Source organism: Aquarana catesbeiana, linkage group LG05, assembly GCF_042186555.1.
Source record: "Aquarana catesbeiana isolate 2022-GZ linkage group LG05, ASM4218655v1, whole genome shotgun sequence".
Classification (NCBI taxonomy): domain Eukaryota; kingdom Metazoa; phylum Chordata; class Amphibia; order Anura; family Ranidae; genus Aquarana; species Aquarana catesbeiana.
The window spans coordinates 282,673,874-282,696,820 of NC_133328.1; positions in this window are offsets into that span (position 1 = coordinate 282,673,874).

Sequence of the window (22,947 nt, forward strand, 5' to 3'; positions counted from 1 at the left end):
TGCATTACATACAGAGTGCAGAGCTGTCACTTGTAAACACAGAAACCAGACTTCTGTGTTTACAAGTGATTGTGGTGAGCAGGCACCAAAGGGTCTGAGCCAGAGGTGGTGGAACTTAGTTCCACCAAGTTCCCCCTGAAAAAAAGCACTGGTTTTAAGTAAAAAAAAATAAAATATTTAAAAATATTATTTTTTTAGCCCAGGTAATTATGAAAAGTTGCATATTAATATATTGTATTTTTAATGCATCCAGTGGGAGGAGTTCTGTATTTCTTAACAAAAGTTTTCCATAGTCTCTTAAAGCAGAATTCCAGCTTACACCTAACTAGCTTAAAACTGTCTCTTCCCCCTCTCAACACTTATGCAAATTAACCCATGTATGAAAGATGTATATTCTTAACTATTCTCAGGCCATTCCGGTTTGTTGAAGTAAACAGGCTCCCCTGTGTCATTCAGCATGTCTGTGGGGGAGAGTAGGGAATGCTGACAATGGGTTGGCCACTGAACTTTGGGTGATGTCACTGCTATAGTCTCTCGCTGACCGCACTATAGCCAAAAGATGGCTACAGCATGGTCATCCAATTCTGGGAGGGCGTCCATGGATGTCCTCTCAGAACCACAACCTCTGTGCACTCCCTGGGGTCTGCACCCAGCGCTCTCAATGATCGCTGTGTCTTTTGGACACAGCTGATCACAGATCGTGGTAAAGGACCAATCACAGCAGCCCTTTACTATGTGATCAGCTGTGTCCAATCACAGCTGATTACTTGTAAACAAACCTTCCAGTTTTTGGCATTCCTTTCTTCACCTGCTGTCACAAAGTGAGGAGAAGAGAGCCGGTACCTGTAAAATTCTGACAGGGCACACATCATTAGTGCCCTGATTATCAGTGCAGCCCCATCAATGCCCATCACTGCTGCCTATCAGTGCCCATCAGTGCCACCTATCAGTGCCACCTATCAGTGCCCCCTAATCAGTGCTGCATATTAGTAGAAACACAAAGGTGGCCATGGCGCAGGAATCAATAAGAGCATTTAAAAACACAGATCCACACTTACATGTTTGTAAATGGAATGCTGCTTGAAAGTGGAGCGAGCAGACAGTATGGAGAACTGCAAAACCGCACAGCCAGCTGACCGGCAGTCATACATAGAGATCCGGACCTGCCTGGGGTTGATGGAATAACAGTGGCATCTACGGGCTCCCTCAATCAACAGGGCAAGCATCAGTGGTATGAAGGGGTGTGTACAACATGTTTCAGAGGCTCCTTTGTCAAATCCTGCCTATCAGTGCCCATCAATGCCCATTAATGCCACATATCAGTGCAGGCTCACCAGTGCCTCTTCATCAGTGCCAATCAGTGCCACCTCATCAGTGCCCATTAATGCAGCCTATCAGTGTCCATCAGTTTATAACAGAAACTAAAGAAAAAACATTTTCTACATTTTCGGTCTTTTTTTGTTTGTTTTGCAAAAAAAGAAAAAACCCAGTGGTGATTAAATACCACCAAAGAAAACAATTTTATTTGGGTACAGTGTTGCATGACCGCACATTTGTCATTCAAAGTGTGACAACACTGAAAGCTCAAAATTGGCCTGGTAGGAAGGGGTGAAAATGTCCAGCTTTAAAGTGGTTAGGCTTTACTAGCTGTTGTCAGAGCATTTTCCCTGCTTCATTCTATATCACATGGAAGGAAAATAAAAGTAAACATTATTTTGCTTGCACATGGTTGGATGATGGAAGTCAGCAGATCTTCACCTCATTCGCTAGCTAACTTCCCTTGCAAAGTGAACAGTCTGCAACCAGATGTTTTTTAGTAAAAGTAAAGATTCAGCTGAAAATACATAGACTTTAGCTCGCCACAGGTCAACAGGAACAATGCTATGCAAGCCTTGAATGAAGACACTGGCAACAATTATTGTACAAAACTGTCCAATCTTTAAATCTCTCAGTTGCAACCATGAAATTAAATAGTCTCACTGTTTTTGCTGTATTCCCTGATGGACATTTTACCACAATTTTACAATTTTTGGACTCCCTTTAGTTCCAACACATGCTTCCTGAGGACTGGTGAACAGAACTGGACGGCATACTCGAGATGTGGCCGGACTAGAGTCTTGTAAAGTGGCAGAATTATCATTTTATCTCTTGAGCTAATCCCCTTTTTTTACACATGCAATATTCAGCTTGCTTTGCTTTCAGCAGCTTGGCATTGTATACCATTGCCGAGCCTATGATCTGCTAGGACCCCCAGATCTTTTCCCATCCTGGATTCCCCAAAGGTTCTCCTCCTAGTGAGTAACTTGTGTTCATATTCTTATCCCCCAAATGCATTACTTTGCATTTTTCAACACTAAACCTTATATGCCATGTAGTTGCCCGTTCCAATATTTTTATTGAGGTCCTCTTGTAAGCTTTCCATATCCTTCTGTGAATGTCAGCAAACATTGAGGTTGAACTATTTCTGCCAACCTCTATATCTATAAATGTAATAAACAGAGTTGGTCCAAAGCAGATCCTTGGGGGTACCCCACTTACCACTCCATACCATTATGAGCACTCGTTATTTATCACTACCTTCTGGACATGCCCCTGTAACCAGTTTTCTATCCAGTAACAAACCCTATGGTCCATGCCAACAGACCTCAATTTGTAAAGTAAACGTTTATGGGGAACTGTATCAAATGCTTTTGCAAAATACTGATACTCCACTTCCAAAGGCCTTCCTTTATTTAGATGACAGCTGCCTTCCTCTTAGAATGGTAACAGATTGGTCTGGCAAGAATGGTCATTCATAAATCCATGCTGAATACTACTAATGATACTGTATAAGGCGTCTATTTCTTAACATGCAGGTCCCATCTGAAAATCTGGGTAATAGAGCTATAATGTCACTTGATGCGGCAAAAGCTTTTGATAGTATAGAATTGGATTATCTATGGCATTGTTTAGAAAAATCTGGTTTCGAATCCCAGTTTATAAGCTGGATACAATTCCTTTATGCTGCACCGATGGCACAGGTGCAGGTAAATGGACACATATCAGCGCCTTTTCCACTGTTTTTCCACTTTTTTGACTACATCCAGTGTGCGGCATCCAAATCTTCTCCTCCATTCAAGCCTGCTTTGCCTAGCATTCAGCCAGCACCTGGAGCTCTTCTGCTCTGAAACTTCTACTTACACCTGGGTCAGTGTCAGCCTGAGCGGTGGAAACACTTTCTTTGCTTGTCTGCATCTAAGGATATATGCTTTTCTCTTCACCTGCCCGGAGGCCTTCCCAGGTATTTCACAAATTATTTTGATCATTATTTTTTCAAGAGCTCATTTAATTGGGAGAAGAGTTTTTCCTTTTTACTCTATGGATCTCATTACCTTCTCGACACCCATGGCAGAAACTTTGTACAGTAGAACTCTAAAGGCACCATCTGATAATCCATTGAGACAAACGTCACTGACACAAACACCTGGTGTGTCAGCTGACGATGGAGTACAGTTAATACGTCATTTCAGAAAACATATTATGGCGAGAGAAATTAGAGCTTTTTGGGACATCAATTTTTTGAAGGACTATCTGTCCATAGCACATATACCACGGGGGTTTACGGATAAAAAAATTTCCTACCTCAGAGCTGTCCAATGATGACCTCAAAAAAGAATGGACTGACACCTTGGACACCTGTTCATTCAAACTAATAAATATTCTCATTGCCTCTAAAACCAAAGAAATAGAGGTACTACAATCTGACATGTCTTTCATCCAGTCTGAACTTGCCTCTTCACAAAACCTGGCAGCTTTTACAGACCTGGACAGCCGCTTGAGCAACAAATTAGACAAAATGGAAAAATCAGTGATCGCCAGTAAGAGAGGCAAAATGGCCCGGGATAAAAATGATTATGAGAACAATAAAGTTTACATTCGGAAAAGACCGGTGTTTTCCTACAATCGGTCACAGAGAATCCGTGGCAAACAGGTCAGCTTCTCTGACCAAGAGAGCGACCTAGCCGACAATTCCCTGGCACGCACTATGTCAGACTCTTCTCTAGACAGGTCTATAGGTTCTGTGGAAACAAACAGAAGCAACAACCACACCAACGCTGGAAACCCTTGCAGGTCGGGTTACACCAAGAGGAAAAAATCATCCATAAAAAAACAAGAAGGGGCGGTAGGAGACACAAGAACTCCAAACAACTCACATTACAGCTTGAGAGGCAAAATGAAGAAATGAGTTTCACCGTATTTAATATCTCAAAGAGACTTTTAAATGAAGAGGAGATCAACCTTCTATAAAAAGGCCTTAATTTTAGCCCTAATAGACATTTTGATTTATTTCACACTATTTTGGACGTTAACAGGTTTTCTCGCTTATTAACACTTAAGAAACACTTTGGTGGTTCTAGAGAAGAGGACGTTCCAGGGAACCTTGGCGAATCAGGTGAGTCTCCCCCTTCACCTATCTCTTTTAATGAAGTGTGTGCACTGCAAGATTTAATAACACTGGCAGATGATTCGGATCCACCCCCCATGGATCCCACTGATTTACAGTAAAAACTAATAATCAGATTTAAATCTGATTTTTACCCAGTGGCATCCAGGGGCAAAGATCTTGATGTATTTCAGAGGTTGGTGGAGGGGGAATTAACTCGCTTGGCTCTTTCCTATACTGTTTGAACATGGTCATAACACCTACACTATCATGAGTCCTTATAAAGAACATTTCATGTTCATTTTTTACATTTTCACGTTTTGTCAGCCATTTTCTATTTCCTCTTGTTTTGTGTTCCGGTCAGATGGTGCCAAAATAGGAGTTTTTTCCATCTATTGACCATTGGGGCCTATGTACAAACATATCCAATCTTATACATGAATATATAATATTTACCACCTTGATGGGTATATATGCCCGACAAGTTCCCCTACTCTGCATACTCAGTATAGTAACTATGGCAGAGCAGGAATTCCCAGGGAACCATGGCCAACAATAGATGTATGCAAAAGGTCATATTAATAATAGCAATATACAATATCTTTTATTGTTTCGCGATATCCATCATGTTCGGGTGTTTTATATACCTGACCAAAGTACAAGTTAATTTTATCTGAGGATGCATATCGCGACAATATTGAGATAAATAGTTTTATTCTATTTCGTTTTCTACACATTTCTGTGTTATTATATCTACCTTTTTTATCGTTTTCTTTTGATAATTATTCATGATTTGTATCATGAGGTTCACAATTTTATTTCATTATTATTACTTTTATTCCAGCTCATTTTTCATTACAAAGATATACATGGAAACTTTCATTGTCCTATACATCTTTCTAGTTGTGTAGGAAACACCTGATATATATATTAGGTTTTTACGCAATATGTTTTCACACTTTTTTACCTTATTTTATTTTATTCATTTATTTATTTTTATTTACATTTTGTACACCCTGTTGTCCATATACATATTTTTTTGGACACCTTGGGATCATAATTCAGATATATTAAGCTTATTTATATGTACATAAACTGACATACATTGTATCGCTTGTGTTTAGTGCTTATTTTGTGAGTGTAATGTTGCAATATGAATATGTAGTTGTTTCTCTTTAGAATGTAGCATTATAACATTTCTTCTCATCGTCTTCATAGATTGGATTCACGTCGATCATTATATGCCTGTTTTCATCTGTTTCACTTGCCGGTGTTAATATATGAGTATTGTATTAGTGGATTCATAAGATGTATTATTCCAATATGTTTTGTTTGGAGGTCTTGGCATTTGCTGACACACATATACTGAGACATGCTTTTATATGAGCCACCCGAGACGGATCACAAACTAACATATTTTAACATTTAGAATCACTACGCTACAAGTCAGTCTACTGGGACCCTGCATATATCACTGCCATTTGACCAGATCAGGGCTACCCTGATCAGCGTGATTTTATGTCTTCGTATCCCAGCCTATAGTATCTTACTTGTTTTTCATTTGTCCCTTTTTGTGATCCCTTAAACTTGGGTGACTGGCCGAGACCTCTACCAACTTTATTACCATCACTATAATTCCATCTAGACATTTAGTGTGACACAGACTAGCGGCGTTCTATTACTTTGAACACCGCTGCTTCATCCTTGAAATTCTACACACACCCTGCTCTCGGCCAGGCTCATCATTTAGAATCATTACATTACAAGTCAGTCTACTGGGACCCTGCATATATCACTGCCATTTGACCAGATCAGGGCAACCTTTATCAGCGTGATTTTATGTCTTTGAATCCCACAGTTTATTTTTATTATTATAGGGCCCTATATGTACCTTGTTATCAACCGCGGGCATATCACGCATTATTTCAGGTCACATTGCTCTATATTTCACCTGTATTATTCCGGCTTATTATAGAGAGCTTCATCCACTTCACCGGCATATTATAGAGAGTCTCATCATATTTATATATTTTGTTCACATATAGTTTCATTACATTCACTCTTCATATTTACTTTGCACGTTGTCTGAATATTTTTATCAATATATTTTCTCTTTTTTTAATGAGAAATATTTTTTACACATTTTTTCCTTTCACTTAATAGTAACCCCTTTTTTTGATACTTATCACCTTTCATATATACACGTTATAGAAGTACATTCATTATTATATACACGTTTATTGATAGGATTCACTATATATATATATATATACACACACATATATATTTTTTGCCTACACATGTACATATACACATCTTTTTTCACATTCTTTGTCATCTATTTACATGTCACGGTTTTGAAAACATTTCTCAATCAGTTAACACACCAAATAGCCAGCAGATGCCGAGACCTCATTAAATTGGCTTCCAGCTGAGACTCAATGACCATATAATTGGGCAATCATGTGATACTCCATTGAGCTATATAAGAGTTTGTCTTTTTAATATTTGTTAGCTATAAGTAAGCACTCAGTCCTGAGTGCGAAACGCGTCAGCTTACCTGTACTTTCTGCATGACAGTCTTGTTGTTTTGATGATCCCATTTTTTCAATAAAGTGAAGTTTTTTGACTACATCCAGTGTGCGGCATCCAAATCTTCTCCTCCATTCAAGCCTGCTTTGCCTTTTCCACTGTAACGAGGCACAAGATAAGGATGTCCATTATCACCTTTGCTTTTTTGCACTGGCTCTTGAATTGTTGGCTGCCTCTATCTGACAAGCATCATATATTATTGAGTTTCGTAGACCCTTAGGAGAGGATAAGATTGCCTTATATGCAGATTGGGAGACACAGTATCTTCTTTGAAAGCAGTGATGTCTTTAATTAATATATATGGCTCCTTATTAGGTTTTACAATTAATTGGGATAAATCAGTTCTTTTACTGTACCACCGGTACAGTTAATTGTAGCTTACCACTTCTATAGTAAATGTAGCTATCCTACATTTAATTTAATAACCCCCTGGTTACCAATCTGCCAAACTCTGCCTCTCAAGCCTCTCATAGCTGTAGTTTTACATTTAAATATCTAGGCGTACAAAGTCACAAGTAAATACCCTATTGTTTAAGCGATTTAAGCAAGTGGGAAAAATTTGGAGTAAACTTCCTTTAATGATAATAGGTAGAGCTGATTTGATAAAGATGATATGGATGCCACAATTATTATTTTTGTTTTTTAATTGTCCTGTATTGCTTCCTCAGAAATTTTTTAAACAAATAAATACCTTCTTTAGAGAACTTATTTGGAGATATAAATATTCTCGGATTGGATTGGAAGTTCTGCAGTTGCCCAAAGATGAAGGAGGTTTGGCTGTTCTGAATGCCAGATTGTACTATCTGGCATCCCAACTTCAGCAATTAAATGGATGGAATGTTAGAGACTATGAGGATCCCATACAGCAAATAATATTCTCTGAGCTGCCGATAGATCCACCGGTACAGTTAATAGTAGTTTACCACTTCTATAGAAAACATAGCTATCCTACATTTAATTTAATACATAAGATTTGGACTACTACTCAACAAGATACTCAATATAAGGAATATACTCAATATATGCCCATATGGAATAATCTGTAATTGCCTGAGGTTGCGAGGCTTGAAAATTTTGATCTATGGAAGAAGGCTGGAATTCTGCTTCTTTGTTAGCTTTTTGCAATTAGGTTTTGCAACCATTTGATAAACTGGCAGAGAGATATCAATTATACAATAAATTATTTTTTCAATATTTACAACTATGGCATGCTCTGCAGAGTCAAGCAAGGACTCTTTTATTAAAATATAATCCTTGATTAATCTTAACTTTGGCTGTAACTGCAAAACGTTCAAAACAGGGACTTATAGGGAGTATATATACTTCTCTACAACCGGCAGCTAGAACTAATCTACAAGTTGGTAGTTTTGGGCGGTGGTGCAGGGACCTAGAGACACTTAGTGATGAGGAGTGGGAACAAGCTTTGAAGAATTTATTTGAGGTATCCTTATCCTCTTCAAAGTGCCTAACTCAGCTATTTATCATTCACAGAGCCCATTATACCCCTTTAAAGCGATACTCTTGGGGTAAAGCAGCTACACTAAATTGTCCAAGATGTACTACTGGTACAGGTACACTTATACATATGCTGTGGCGATGTCCAAAAGCATCGCTACTGGGAGGGTGTATTTAATACTTTAAATCTCTTAGGTTCCACACAGGTCCATTTTGATCCAAAAATAACATTGCTAGGGATTATATCGGAAGACACCCTCCCAGTTGAATTGCATGTAATGTGGTTGAGAACTATCTATATGGCTCGTAAACTTATATTACAAAAATGGATATCAAAATACCCACCAAGGACAGATCAATGTGTTAAGGCTGTTAACCTTAAAGGGATTGTAAAGTCTAGTTTTTTTTTAATAAAAATATAACATGTTATACTTACCTCCTCTGTGCAGTTGGTTTTGCACAGTGCAGCCCGGATCCTCCTCTTCTCGGGTCCCTCTTGTGCTCTCCTGGCCCCTCCCTCCTGGTGAGTGCCCCTACTGCAAGCAGCTTGCTATGGGAGCACCTGAGCTGAGTCGCAGCTCTCTGTATCCATTCAGACACGGAGCCCTTTCTCTCCTCATTGGCTTACTGACTTTGATTGACAGCAGTGGGAACCACTGGCATCGCTGCTGTGTCTCAGCCAATCAGGAGGGAGAGTCCTGGATGGCTGAGGGACTAGTGGACATCCCTGGATAGAGATGGGGCTCAGGTAAGTATTAGGGGGGCTGAGGGGGGCTGCTGAACACAGAAGGTTTTTTATCTTAATGCATAGAATGCATTAAGATAAAAAAAAAAACCTTCTCCCTTTACAACCACTTTAACCAGTTACCAACCGGCCCATAGCCAAATGACGGCTGCAGGGTGGTTGGATAAATCTGGGAGGGCATACAGTGATGTCCTCCCAGTATCCTGCTCTCGTGCGCCCCCTGGGGCATGCACCCGAGAACTTCCGTGACTGCCGGGTCCAGAGGACCCGGCGCATCACGGATCATGGTAAACGGCCGCTGATCGCGGCCATTTACCATGTGATCGCTCCGTCAAATGACGGAGCGGTCACATGTACACAGACCGGCGTCATGTCATGACGCCGGTTCCTCCCCCCCTCTGTGTACCGATTGGTACAGAGGGGGAGGGATCAGATGGCAGCAGCGCTGTTGGCTGGATCTGTAGTGCCCACAGCGCTGCTCTGTGACAATTGCTGTCACATCCATGGATCCATCCATCCATGCTCAGCCATCCCTAAATGCTCAGCAATACCCTGCAATACCCTGCAATACTCTGCAATACCCTGCACTACTCTGCAATACCCCGCAATACTCTGCAATACTCTGCAATACTCTGCGATACCCCGCAATACTCTTCAATACTCTGCAATACCCCACAATACTCTGCAATATCCCGCAATACCCTGCGATACTCTGCAATACCCTGCAATACTCTGCAATACCCTGCAATATTCTGCAATACCCCGCAATACCCCACAATACTCTGCAATACCCTGCAATACTCTGCAATACCCTGCAATACCCTGCAATACTCTGCAATATTCTGCAATACCCTGCAATACCTCGCAATACCCTGCAATACACTGCAATATTCTGCAATACCCCGCAATATCCCACAATGCTCTGCAATACCCTGCAATACCCTGCAATACTCTGTAATACTCTGCAATACCCTGCAATACTCTGCAATAACCCGCAATACTCTGCAATACTCTGCAATACCCTGCAATACTCTGCAATACCCCACAATACTCTGCAAGACTCTGCAATACCCTGCAATACTCTGCAATACCCCACAATACCCTGCAATACCCCGCAACACCCTGCAATACCCCGCAATAATCTGCAATACCCTGCAATAGTCTGCCATACCCAGCCATACTCTGCCAAACCCAGCCATACTCTGCCATACCCAGCTATACTCTGCAATACCCAGCCATACTCTGCAATACCCAGCCATACTCTGCAATACTCGGTGATACCCAGCCATACTCTGCCATACCCAGCAATACCCAGCCATACTCTGCCATACCCAGCCATGCTCGGCCATACCCAGCCATACCCAGCCATACTCGGCCATGCACAGCCATACTCAGCCATACTCGGCTGTACTCGGCCTCTGTATGTGGCCAGGCTGTGGAAGTCTCACACATGTGGTATCGCCGTACTCAGGAGGAGTAAGAGAATCTATTTTGAGGTGTAATTTTTTGTATGTACATGCTATGTGTTAGAAATATTGTATAAATGGACAACTTTGTGTTAAAAAAAAAAAGCGTTTTAACCACTTCCCGCCGCCGGCCATCATACGACGTCCTTGACTTTGTGCGGGGTACAGGCATCATTCAGATATCAGCTTTTTCAGCTGACAATTCCCTACACCATAAGAATGATCATAGCAGCTGTTCCACTGCTTGATCATTCTTACGGAAGGTGAGAAGGGACGTCCCCCCCACCACCCTTAGGTGCTTCTACCGACTCACCGCTACGATCAAAGCCAGGATCGTTTTTTTTTTTCAGGCTTCTCAGCCTAGAAGTGAGATGTGGGGTCTTATTGACCCCATATCTCACTGTAAAGAGAACCTGTCATGCCATATTCCTATTACAAGGGATGTTTACATTCCTTGTAATAGGAATAAAAGTGATCAAAAAATTTACTTTTTGGAAAAAAGTGTCAAACTAAAATATATAAAGTAAAATGAATAAAAAAAAAAAAAATTTCCCCTGGGTTCCTTTGTGCTCGCATGCAGAAGGGAACGCATACGTAAGTCCTGCTAACATATGAAAATGGTGTTTAAACCACACATGTGAGGTATCGCTGTGATCGGTAGAGCGAGAGCAATAATTTTGGCTCTAGACCTCCTCTTTAACTCAAAACATGTAACCAGTAAAAAATTTTAAAGCATCGCCTATGGGGATTTTTAAGTAGCGAAGTTTGGTGCCATTCCACAAGCATGTGCAATTTTGAAGGGCGACATGTTAGGTATCTATTTACTCGGCATAACTTCATTTTTTACGTTATGCAAAAACATTGAGCTAACTTTACTGTTTTGTTTTTTTTTAAAGCAAAAAACTGTTTTTTTCCTAAAAAAACGCGTTCCAAAAATTGCAACAACCGCCATTGTATTTTCTAGGGTCTTTGCATAATGCTTTGGGGTTCTATGTAATTTTCTAGCAAATAAATGATGATTTTTACATGTAGGAGAGAAATGTCAGAATTGGCCTGGGTGCTCCAGATTGCCTGAAGGTGCTCCATGCATGTTGGGCCTCTGTATGTGGCCACGCTGTGTAAAAGTCTCACACATGTGGTATCGCCATACTCTGGAGTAATAGCAGAATGTGTGTAAAAAGAGATAATGCGCTATAGAGTGTACAAAGAGATGAGCTGCAACTAAAAAGTGTTATACGACAGATAAACAGAGCAAAAAGTTGCAATAAATAGTGAGATGATGAAATGACATATGCTACCTAATGCTAGGTGCCAAAAAGCCACACTAGGTGACACAAATAGAGGTTATAAGGAACCCAAAACAAAAGTGCAAAATTGGGTGCATAAAACTGCATGTGAACAAAATATAAATACAAGTATGTGATAATCATAAAATGCAAATAAGTGATCTAATTATAAAATTATCCAATGACTAAGTAAAAAATGAAACAAACAAAACAAAAAATCAATCCATACTATAAAGGAATAAATCAATATCATAAAAAGTCCAAAGATAGTGTTGATCCTAAAGTGATATATCGTGGAATTCCACACTGAAGTGACAAGTGAAAAATATCCTCCACCACAGAAAAGGCTGCCGCTTACCAGAAATTGGTAGTCCCTTACACTGAGTGGAGGGACAGGTGACAAGGCAGGTAGTTAGACTCACTGAGCACAGAGGAACAAACAGGGATTTCTTCAGAATAACAAAAGACGCTGAGGAGTCCAGTACTTGCCAGTGAGATCCTGGGCTGGGGTTACAGCCACTCGCCCAGTGTGGTCCCCTGTAATAAGGGACCACCGATTTCTGGTAAGCGGCAGCCTTTTCTGTGGTGGAGGATATTTTTCACTTGTCACTTCAGTGTGGAATTCCACGATACATCACTTTAGGATCAACAATAGCAGAATGTGTTTTGGTGTGTAATTTGTGGTATGCATATGGTGTGTGTGAGAAATAACCAGCTAATATGACAATTTTGTGAAGAAAAAAAATAAAAAAAATCTTGATTTTGCAAAGAATTGTGGGAAAAAATGACAACTTAAAAAAACTCATCATGCATCTTTCTAAATACCTTGGAATGTCTTCTTTCCAAAAAGGGGTCATTTGGGGGGTATTTGTACTTTTCTGGCATGTTGGGGTCTCAAGAATCTAAATAGGCCGCCAGTATTTCAGGTGTGATCAATTTTCAGATATTGGCACCATAGCTTGTGGACTCTATAACTTTCACAAAGACCAAATAATATACACCAATTTGGGTTATTTTTACCAACGATATGTAGCGGTATAAATTTTGGCCAAAATATATGTAGAAAAATTACTAATTTGCAAAATTTGATAACAGAATTGAAGAAAAATGCATTTTTTTACAGAATTTTCGGTCTTTTTTCTTTTATAGCGCAAAAAATAAAGAACCCAGCGGTGATTAAATACCACCAAAAGAAAGCTCTATTTGTGTGAAAAAAAGGACAGAAATTTAATATGGGTACAGTGTTGTATGACTGAGTAATTGTCATTCAAAATGTGAGAGCACTGAAAGCTGAAAATTGGTCTGGTTATTAAGAGGGTTTAAGTGCCCAGTGGTCAAGTGGTTAATCTAAGACAAGAGGAATTGACAGCGAAGGAGCCCTAAAAAGTTTTTTAAAAATTGGCAATGGTGGCTAGTCTCCAACCTGTTTGAACAATCAGTTGAGTAAACTAATGCTACTGAGGAAAACCAATAATAACATAAAAGGGGGATAAGTATATATACTCCATTAAGGAGTAATCATGAGATGAAGGATCTTGAGTAAAGATTGAAGCGTAGACCGGTGAGCATAAATATGGAAATGGTTTTGTGGTTTGTTTTTTTTAGGTCTATTTGTGTGGGGCTATTTGTGGGAAAGGTATTGTGTGTTTTAGAATTGTTTTAGTATTAAGAAAAAATAAGAAAAATTATTTAATCGAAAAAAAAATGATACTGTTTTTATCAGCAAGTTCTTGAACATAGTCTCTTATCATCTCCTCTAATGCCCCGTACACACGGTCGGATTTTCCGATGGAAAATGTCCGATCGGAGCGTGTTGTCGGAAATTCCGACCGTGTGTGGGCTCCATCGGACATTTTCCATCGGATTTTCCGACACACAAAGTTTGAGAGCAGGCTATAAAATTTTCCGACAACAAAATCAGATCGCGTCAATTCCGACCGTTTGTGGCCTGTTCCGACGCACAAAGTGCCAAGCATGCTCAGAAGAAATTCCGACACGGAACAGCTCGGTCTGGTAAAATTAGCGTTTGCAATGGATACAGCACTTTCGTCACAATGCAATGTAAAAAATGTTTTAATACAGCGCACTCTCTTCTTCTATATAATGTGAGAAGAATTAAGTAGTTTTGCTGCTCATATTCACACAGACTTCTCACCAACTTCTTTCTTTATTATTTATCGGGATTCCCTTAATATATTTTGATTTGTCACATCTGACAAAAATATGTTTGTGTTGGTTTTTTTTTTTTTTTTTTTTTTTTTTAAAGGCAGATTTATTTTTTATTTTAGGTTTGTATTTTTTCAAAGGCTGATCTTTGTGTTATTTTATTTTTAGTTTTACTCCAGAATATTTTTGTGTGTGTTTTGTGTGTCAAGTTACCACAACACCATTATTATCTTGTATTATTTAATCTCAAGGAGATTGTTTGCTGTTGGTGTCCCTTGTTAATTTCACATTGTATTTTTGAAATGTACCTGAATCCTCACGAACAAACTGTCCTTTTAGAAGGAAAACACACATAGGCAAGTATAATTGAAACCAAAAATCCTTTATTAAGGGCTCAGAACCAAACAAAGAGGGAGGCAACGCTGGATAAACAGGAGAAATTAGCGAAGCTTTGGACCCCCAGGGGAGACATCAATTCTTGAACATCAAAATTGGTGGCCTGAGGAGTCCATATGTAAGGGAATGCAGTCTGGTCCAGAAGTCCCAAAGATCTGGAAAGCAGCAGATGACATCTGTGTCCCCAGGCTGTGGTACCACAAGAGGCTGCATCTTTTGGCCGACCAGACTGAACCCATGGCCATCACTTTCTGGTCTTCCTTCCATGCTTCCTTCCTGGCTGTGGCTCTGCTGTTGGAGATGTGGCAGGTGGAGGAGTAGGACCTGGAGGAGGAGGAGGACTAGTAGGACCTGGAGGAGAAGGAGGAGGACCTGGAGGAAGAGGAGGACCATGTGTGAGGTCACAAAGGTGGGTATCAGATGTTATTTGGGCCCTCAACCCCTTATTGAGAGCCTCCAAAATGAATGACTCACACATGAGTTGTTGGCCCTCCTCCATCCGCTGCATTTTACAGGCAATTATGCCAGCAAAGTCCTCCTCCAGAGTGTGTGGTGCTCCCAGGGCCTCTGTAGCCTTCCAAAAGAGGCCTATGGCAACCTCCTCTAGGGTACTCCTCCTCCTGCCACTTTCTCTTTGCAGGTGTAGGGGAGGGACCGGCATGTCAGGCAGCCTGCTCAGCCCGGACACCTCCTGGCTGAGACTTACCTGTGTATGAAAAAGGGACATGGTTTAATGTTTTGCATCATCAATCACAATCATAAATTAGTACTCCAAACTAACATCTAGTTAACATCATTGATTGGACAACCTGAAATATTTAGAGGAATGCTATACCTGGCTCAATCTGGGCTCCTCCACATGTTGTTGCCTGGAAGGCCCAGGTTGGGCGTCAGAAGCCTCAGCTGGGGGGGAAGGAAGCATGGAAGGAAGACTGGAGAGTGATGGCCTGGGTTCAGTCTGGCCTGCCAGAAAATGCAGCCTGTCATAGTATCACATCCTGGGGACATAGATGTCATCTGCTGCTCCGGATCTCTGCGAATCCTGGACTTTCTGGCGATCCCTTACATATGTGCTCCTCAGGCCACCAATTAGGATCTTCAAATATGTGATGTCTGCCGTGGGGATCACCTGCTTCACAATTTCCAACAATTGATCCAGCGCTGCCTTCCTCTTTGTTTGGTTCCTATAATGTGGGTGATTGATCTCCCACAGACAAGGCAGCTCCCTGAACATGTCAATGAAGATTGCCATGAAGTCTGTATCATTCAAGATATCCATTTTAACTGCAAGACACAACACAAGACAAACCCTAATGTCAGGCAAAACTCTCCTAATCTTGTTACAATATAGGCCTCAATCTAGAAGAAGTATAGGCCCAAGTTTGTCTCTTACTTTCGTTATTACGATCGGCGCCTCCAATGCTCTTTTCTCCGCTCACAGATCATACGTAATACGCACGCGTGTTACGCTTTATACACACTGCGCATGCGTGTAACTCCGCCCGCCCCTGACGTTCTTTCTAGTCTATTCCCCGCCCCTTTTCGTTCGGCGCAGTGGGTGAAGAGCACATGGTGGAGTCAGAGCAGGTGCGTGCTAATTACAGCAACGAGGAGGAGGAAAGCCCGGATCCAGAAACGTCCCGATCCAGAAGGAGACGATTTAAGGCCACAAATATGTCCTTTGGGGAGATGTTGGAGATGGTGGAATCCTGAAGAAGGCCAACTATGATGGAAAGTATGGACCTTACCCCAACCCCAATATCAGAAAGGCCAAGATAATGGCGAAAGTGTTCAAGAGTCTGCACCGGAATTTCGGGGTATGTCGATCGAAAGATCAGCTCAGGAAGCGGTGGTCGGACCTGAAATTAAGAGAGCCCGAGCAGAACAGAAAGATATGGAGAGTGCTGCAAAAAAGTAAGTAGTTGTGCTGTGTTCCTATTCTTTTTGTCTTTATTACGTTCGTGCTGCTCCATATGCTTTTCTTAAGTGTTGTACAGTTTAAAATGGCAAATTTAATGTTCATGGGCCTATTATTCGTTCGTATCAAACATTTTTCTTTCGGCCTATAAAACACCATTGTTTAGGCCATATGCATTTGTCAAAATTTTTTAGGGCCTACTTGTATGAAAAATATTTGGTTGTGTAGATGGGTTTGTTACTAGAATGAAATGCAAACTAGATTCTGTGTAAGGAGAGGACACTTAGCAGCTGTTTTCACATCTGGATGCTGGAGCACTAGTGTGGGACACAAGAACACCCTTTTTATTAGGGGGCCCACACAGGTGCTCCAGTGTATATTATAGGGGGGTCTCCATCTGTGAAGCTTGTACAAAACAGGTAAAGTATTGAAGCTTGACAACGGACAATAAAAATGCTACATCTTGGAACTCTGCCCAAATAGACAATTTTACCCCACTTCCAAGCAATGTTTCATCTTTATATTTCGGCCATCAAATATCTGTGTGCTAATTATACCATTTTTGTTTTACATAGGGGAGAAAAGACTCGGAGGACACCCCTCATCCGAGAAGACCATAGGCCCCCCACCTTGGGAAGAAGGGGAAATACCCCCAACCCAAGCTGAGCAGGAGGAGGAAGAAGATGTGGTGGAAAATGACACCACAACAGGTGAGTGTCTGCGACCACAGGCTCAGGTAAGAGATGGATGCCGGCAGATTTTTGATACCTGTTTTTGTTTGGTTTCTCTCTTTTTAGGTGATCGTGATGTTGTGGATCCAGATCCTTTCACATCAGAAAGTGCCCAGATCCTGATCGGGGAGATCATGGGGTGTAATTTAGAATTGGAAAACCTCAAGAAAAAAAATCAATAATAACATCATTGATGTTTTGGGGTGAATTTAAAACCCCGCAAAATCACTTTGTTTTTTGTACGCTACAATCTTAAAAATGTTTTAGCGATGTTTAGAAAAGCCAAATTTGAAGGATGCTCACAGTGTGCCAACATGTGCTATCTGCCATCACGGGAGATCAATGGACGCGTTTTGGGGGTGCAACCCCTTCCTCAATAATAAAGTAGCTGTGAGGAAGGGGTTGCTCCCCCAAAACACGTCCCTTGATCCCCCGTGATGGCAGCTAGCACATGTTGACATTCGTAAATTGGTGTGCATCTTCCAAATTTGGCTTTTCTAGGGGTGACTTCACCCCATCTGAACGCAATATCAAACACAGTTCCTAAATACTCATGTCTGATATTGCCTTCAAGTTTTACCATATGTGAACTTTGTAAGTTCAAGATTTTTGTCTTTCTTGTTGGTTTTACCCATGCCTGTTTTATCTTAAATGGACATTTCTATTTTTGATAATGCCACCCCAAAAATTGTTATACAACAAACATGTTGGTTTGTTTTAAAAATCTTTTCTAAATGCACATGTGATTGTGCAGGTATTAAAAAGATTGTTAATCAAGAATGTGTGGATTATTGTCTCAACGCTACAACACTTTTGTGGTGATGTAATTGCTGTTTTCTGTGAAAATGGGGGTTATTTCCTAACGGCAAATCCTCTTTGCACTACAAATGCAGTTTCAGTGCAGTTTCAAGTGCACTTGTAGTGCAAAGTGTCTACGCCTTTAGTAAATAACACCCAACAGTGCTTTGTATAAGGTTACACAATCATGCCATTTTCAGGACTCCCCACATTGCTGTCAGGGTCAACTAAAACAAACACAAGCAGTAAATGTCACCAAAGATTAGCTTTATTTTTTATTTGATAAAGGCTTCACAAATTGTCTGGCATATTGATGGCCCCCCTACCCACAAAGAACTCAAGGTATCTTAACCGGACATCACGGGCACTCAGGGAGGGCAAGCCAGGATGGCCACTGTCAAGCGCTGTCAGGGTTGTTACATGTAGAATTCCGGCCTCAGGACCAACTGAGCCAGCATAGTTGGCAGAATGTTGGCGTAAAAAGTTATGTAGAACACAGCATGCCAGGATTATATTATTTTTATACTTACGAAGTTTATACTCCGTCATATGGATGGGTGTTAGAAATAGGCGGAACCGGCTGGCCATGATTCCAAATGTGTTCTCCACCACTCTTCTGGCTCTGGCCAGCCGGTAATTAAAAACCCTCTGTTCCGGGGTGAGGGTCCTCATCGGGAATGGCCGCATAAGATGTTCCCCCAGCGCAAATGCTTCATCCGCAATGAAGACGAATGGGAGTCCTTCCACATTGTCTTCTGGAGGTGGCAAGTCCAAGCTGCCATTCTGGAGATGCCTGTAAAACTCCATCTGGGTGATGACTCCACCATCGGACATCTGGCCATTCTTCCCCAAGTCGTAATTAGCCGACACCACCGCCAACATCACAATACTATTGAACCCCTTGTAATTATAATAGTACGACCCCGAGTTGGGTGGTGGGACGATGTGGATGTGTTTCCCATCAATTGCCCCTCCACAGTTAGGAAAGTCCCACCGCTGGGCAAAGTGGGGGGCCACAGTCCGCCATTCCTGTGGCATGGAAGGAAACTGTTGAGGAAAACAAAAAAATTACTATTTTTGCACATAAATATGGCAAGCAGATTAGACACAAACATTCTTGGCCAACCTCCAGATAACATTTATTAAGGGGAATTTTACAACACCAAAGTATAAGGTACATCTATCATATTCCCCCCCCCCCCCATGGGCCATTTCTAACATTATAGGGGGGGAATCTTGGACAGGTAACCCTCTCCACTTCATTGAGAGATGAATGCCTAAATACAGGGTATTACTTAGAACAGCCCCTCCTTAGTTGCACTATTCGCAGCCCACTGGTCAGGTAAGAAGTGTCATAATACAAAGATATAAATACACACTGTACACATTTGAGCACATTTGGACATTCTGCTATTACCTATCAAGATAATAATAGGATACAAAAACTTTCAACAGTACCATTTGAAAGTATACAGGCAGGCCCTTGCACTACATGCTTTGGGTAATTCATCCATACATCTGACCACAAAAGAGATGGGTATAGTGTGTATGGGTTTGGCAAAGTCAGCAAATAGATGATTGAGGATAGATAGAGAATTGGGATCAGCTGACTTAGCAGTTGGGGGGAGGGAGGGTTAATAAAAATGATTTGGGGACACCACAAAAAAAATGCCTCTGGCACTCTGCCTGAATTTAAAGCACAAATCACATTTCAAAACATTTTAGGGGGTGTTTGAGGTAAAACACTACTATGGAGCTGATAAAATACATTGTTAAATGACTACATAAGGTGAATATAGGGGCAGGAGAGCATGCTGGGGAGGTTAGTGAAGGCAAATATGTATGAAGGACAAAAAAATAATTACAGAAAAATCCAGCATGCATGAGGACAAAGGGGACATTCACAGCATATTACAATCATGGTAATTAGGGAATGAGGAAAGAAATACATTACATTAGCAAACATTAAATACAATAAAATTTAATATTAAAGGATAAAAATCTTACCTTCATATACTCCTTCTGCAGGACCTGGATGATGGCAGAACAGGTCTCTGGGATAATGATCCCCAGAGCCTGGGGGGAGATGCCTTTCGAGAACTTCAAGTTCTGCAGGCTTCTCCCCGTCGCCAAGTACCGCAGGGTAGCGACGAGCCTCTGCTCCGGAGTGATGGCTTGCCTCATGCAGGTATCCTGCCTGCTGATATAGGGGGTCAGTGAAGCCAACAAACAGTGAAATACGGGGTCCGTCATCCTGAGAAAGTTCCTGAAATCATCAGGATTATTCTCACGGATCTCACGGAGCAAAGGCATATGAGAGAACTGGTAACGCTGAAGCAACCAATTCTTGGTCCATGAACTCCTCCCCACCCTGTTCATGGACTGGACTTGTGTAAAGGTCAGAACCCCAACACCAAGCCCCCACACAGCACGAACTCTACGAGGAGTATGTATACGCAACATGGCTAGAAAACGGTCGGCTGCTCAGAACGAAGTAACAGAACGCACTGAAGAACAGCAAGGCCTGTGAAGAGCGACCTGAAAAACAGTAACGAACGAACAAGAACACAATGACTAATTAAAGTCACGCGGAACTTGCTTGCATGCACTGAAGAGCAGATACAAACCCACAAGCACAAACTGAACCGCAGAAAATGATCTGAAATCCACAAGTCTGAAAAAGCGCGAATCGTCTCTCACCAAACTTTTACTAACACGAGATTAGCAAAAGGAGCCCAAAGGGTGCCGTGCTTGGTTCTGAACTGGCCTTTTATAGTCTCGTCCTAAGTGCTTGACGTCACCGCGTTGTTGGCGATCGGAAATTCCGACAACTTTGTGCGACCGTGTGTACGCAAAACAAGTTTGAGCCAACATCCATCGGAAAAAATCCTAGGATTTTGTTGTCGGAATGTCCGATCGTGTATACAAGGCATAATAGTTTACATACTATTGATGTTACAGTATCTCACAAAAGTGAGTACACTCCCCACATTTTGTTAAATATTTTGTTATTGCTCTGACTTATCCTTGATATAGAGTTATGGAGGCTATTTTTCCCACAAATTGTCTACATGGATGTGTTGACAATGCCCTATTGATTGAACTGGTATTATTAATGTAATGTAGAAATATAACAAAGTATGGCATGTTTGGTGCTCCTCAGAACTTACCATTACTAGTGACTAAGGTCTTGGTGTGCGCTGGCCCGAAAGGTTGAATATTTTCAATATGAGTACCTCTACATGTGCTTCCATGTATAATGTGTTCTTGTACGGATGAGACTGTAAATACTTGTTGTGTGTTGTTTTAAAGTTTTTTGACCTGTTCTACTACTGTTTAAGATTATATGCGTTCTGGTTTGTAACCAGTTTATTCATACTTTTTTACTTCTGTATTTTGTGCACTTTTGCAATAAAAAGATTTTTTTAAAAATACATATTTTATTATATCTTTTCATGTGACAACACTGAACTAATGACACTTTGCTACAATGTAAAGTAGTGAGTGTACAGCTTGTATAACAGTGTAAATTTGCTGTCCCCTCAAAATAACTCAACACATAGCCATTAATGTCTAAACCTCTGGCAACCAAAGTGAGTACACCCATTAGTGAAAATGTCCAAATTGGGCCCAAACTGTCAATGCTCTGTGTGGCCACCATTAATTTCCAGCACTACCTTAACCCTCGTGGGCATGGAGGTCACCAGAGCTTCACAGGTTGCCACTGAAGTCCTCTTCCACTCCTCCATGACGACATCATGGAGCTGATGGATGATAGAGACCTTGCGCTCCTCCACCTTCCATTTGAGGATGGACCACAGGTGCTCAATAGGGTTTAGGTCTGGAGACATGCTTGGCCAGTCCATTACCTTTACCCTCAGCTTCTTAAGCAAGGCAGTGGTTGTCTTGGAGATGTGTTTGGGGTTGTTATCATGTTGGAATACTGCCCTGTGGCCCAGTCTCCGAAGGGAGGGGATCATGCTCTGCTTCAGTATGTCACAGTATGTCACAGTACATGTTGGCATTCATGGTTCCCTCAATGAACTGTAGCTCCCCAATGCTGGAAGTACTCATGCAGCCCCGGACCATGACACTCCCACCACCATGCTTGACTGTAGGCAAGACACATGTCTTTGTACTCTTCACCTGGTTGCCGCCACACACGATTGACACCATCTGAACCAAATAAGTTTATATTGGTCTCATCAGACCAGAGGACATGGTTCCAGTAATCCATGTCCTTAGTCTGCTTGTCTTCAGCAAACTGTTTGTTGGCTTTCTTGTGCGTCATCTTTAGAAAAGGCTTCCTTCTGGGATGACAGCCATGCAGACCAATTTGATGCAGTGTGCGGTGTATGGGCACTGACAGGCTGACCAATGCTGGCAGCACCCATACATCTATTTCCCAAAGGCAACCTCTAGATATGACATTGAGCATGTGCACTTAACTTCTTTTTTTCTGACTATGGCGAGGCCTGTTCTGAGTGGAAACTGTCCTGTTAAACCACTGTATGGTCTTGGCCACTGTGCTGCAGCTCAGTTTCAGGGTCTTGGCAGTCTTTTTATAGTCTAGGTAATCTTTATGTAGAGCAACAATTCTTTTTTTTGGATCCTTAGAGTTCTTTGCCATGAGGTGCCACGTTGAACCTCCAGGGACCAGTATGAGAGAGTGAGAGAGATAACACCAAATTTAACACACCTCCCCATTCACACCTAAGACCTTGTAACACTAATGAGTCACATGACACCGGGGAGGGAAAATTACAAATTTGGCCCAATTTGGACATTTTCACTTAGGGGTGTACTCACTTTTGTTGCCTGCGGTTTAGACATAAATGGCTATGTGTTGAGTTATTTTGAGGGGACAGCAAATTTACACTGTTATACAAGCTAGACACTCACTACTTTACATTGTAGCAAAGTGTCATTTCTTCAGTGTTGTGACATGATAAGATATAATAAAATAATTAA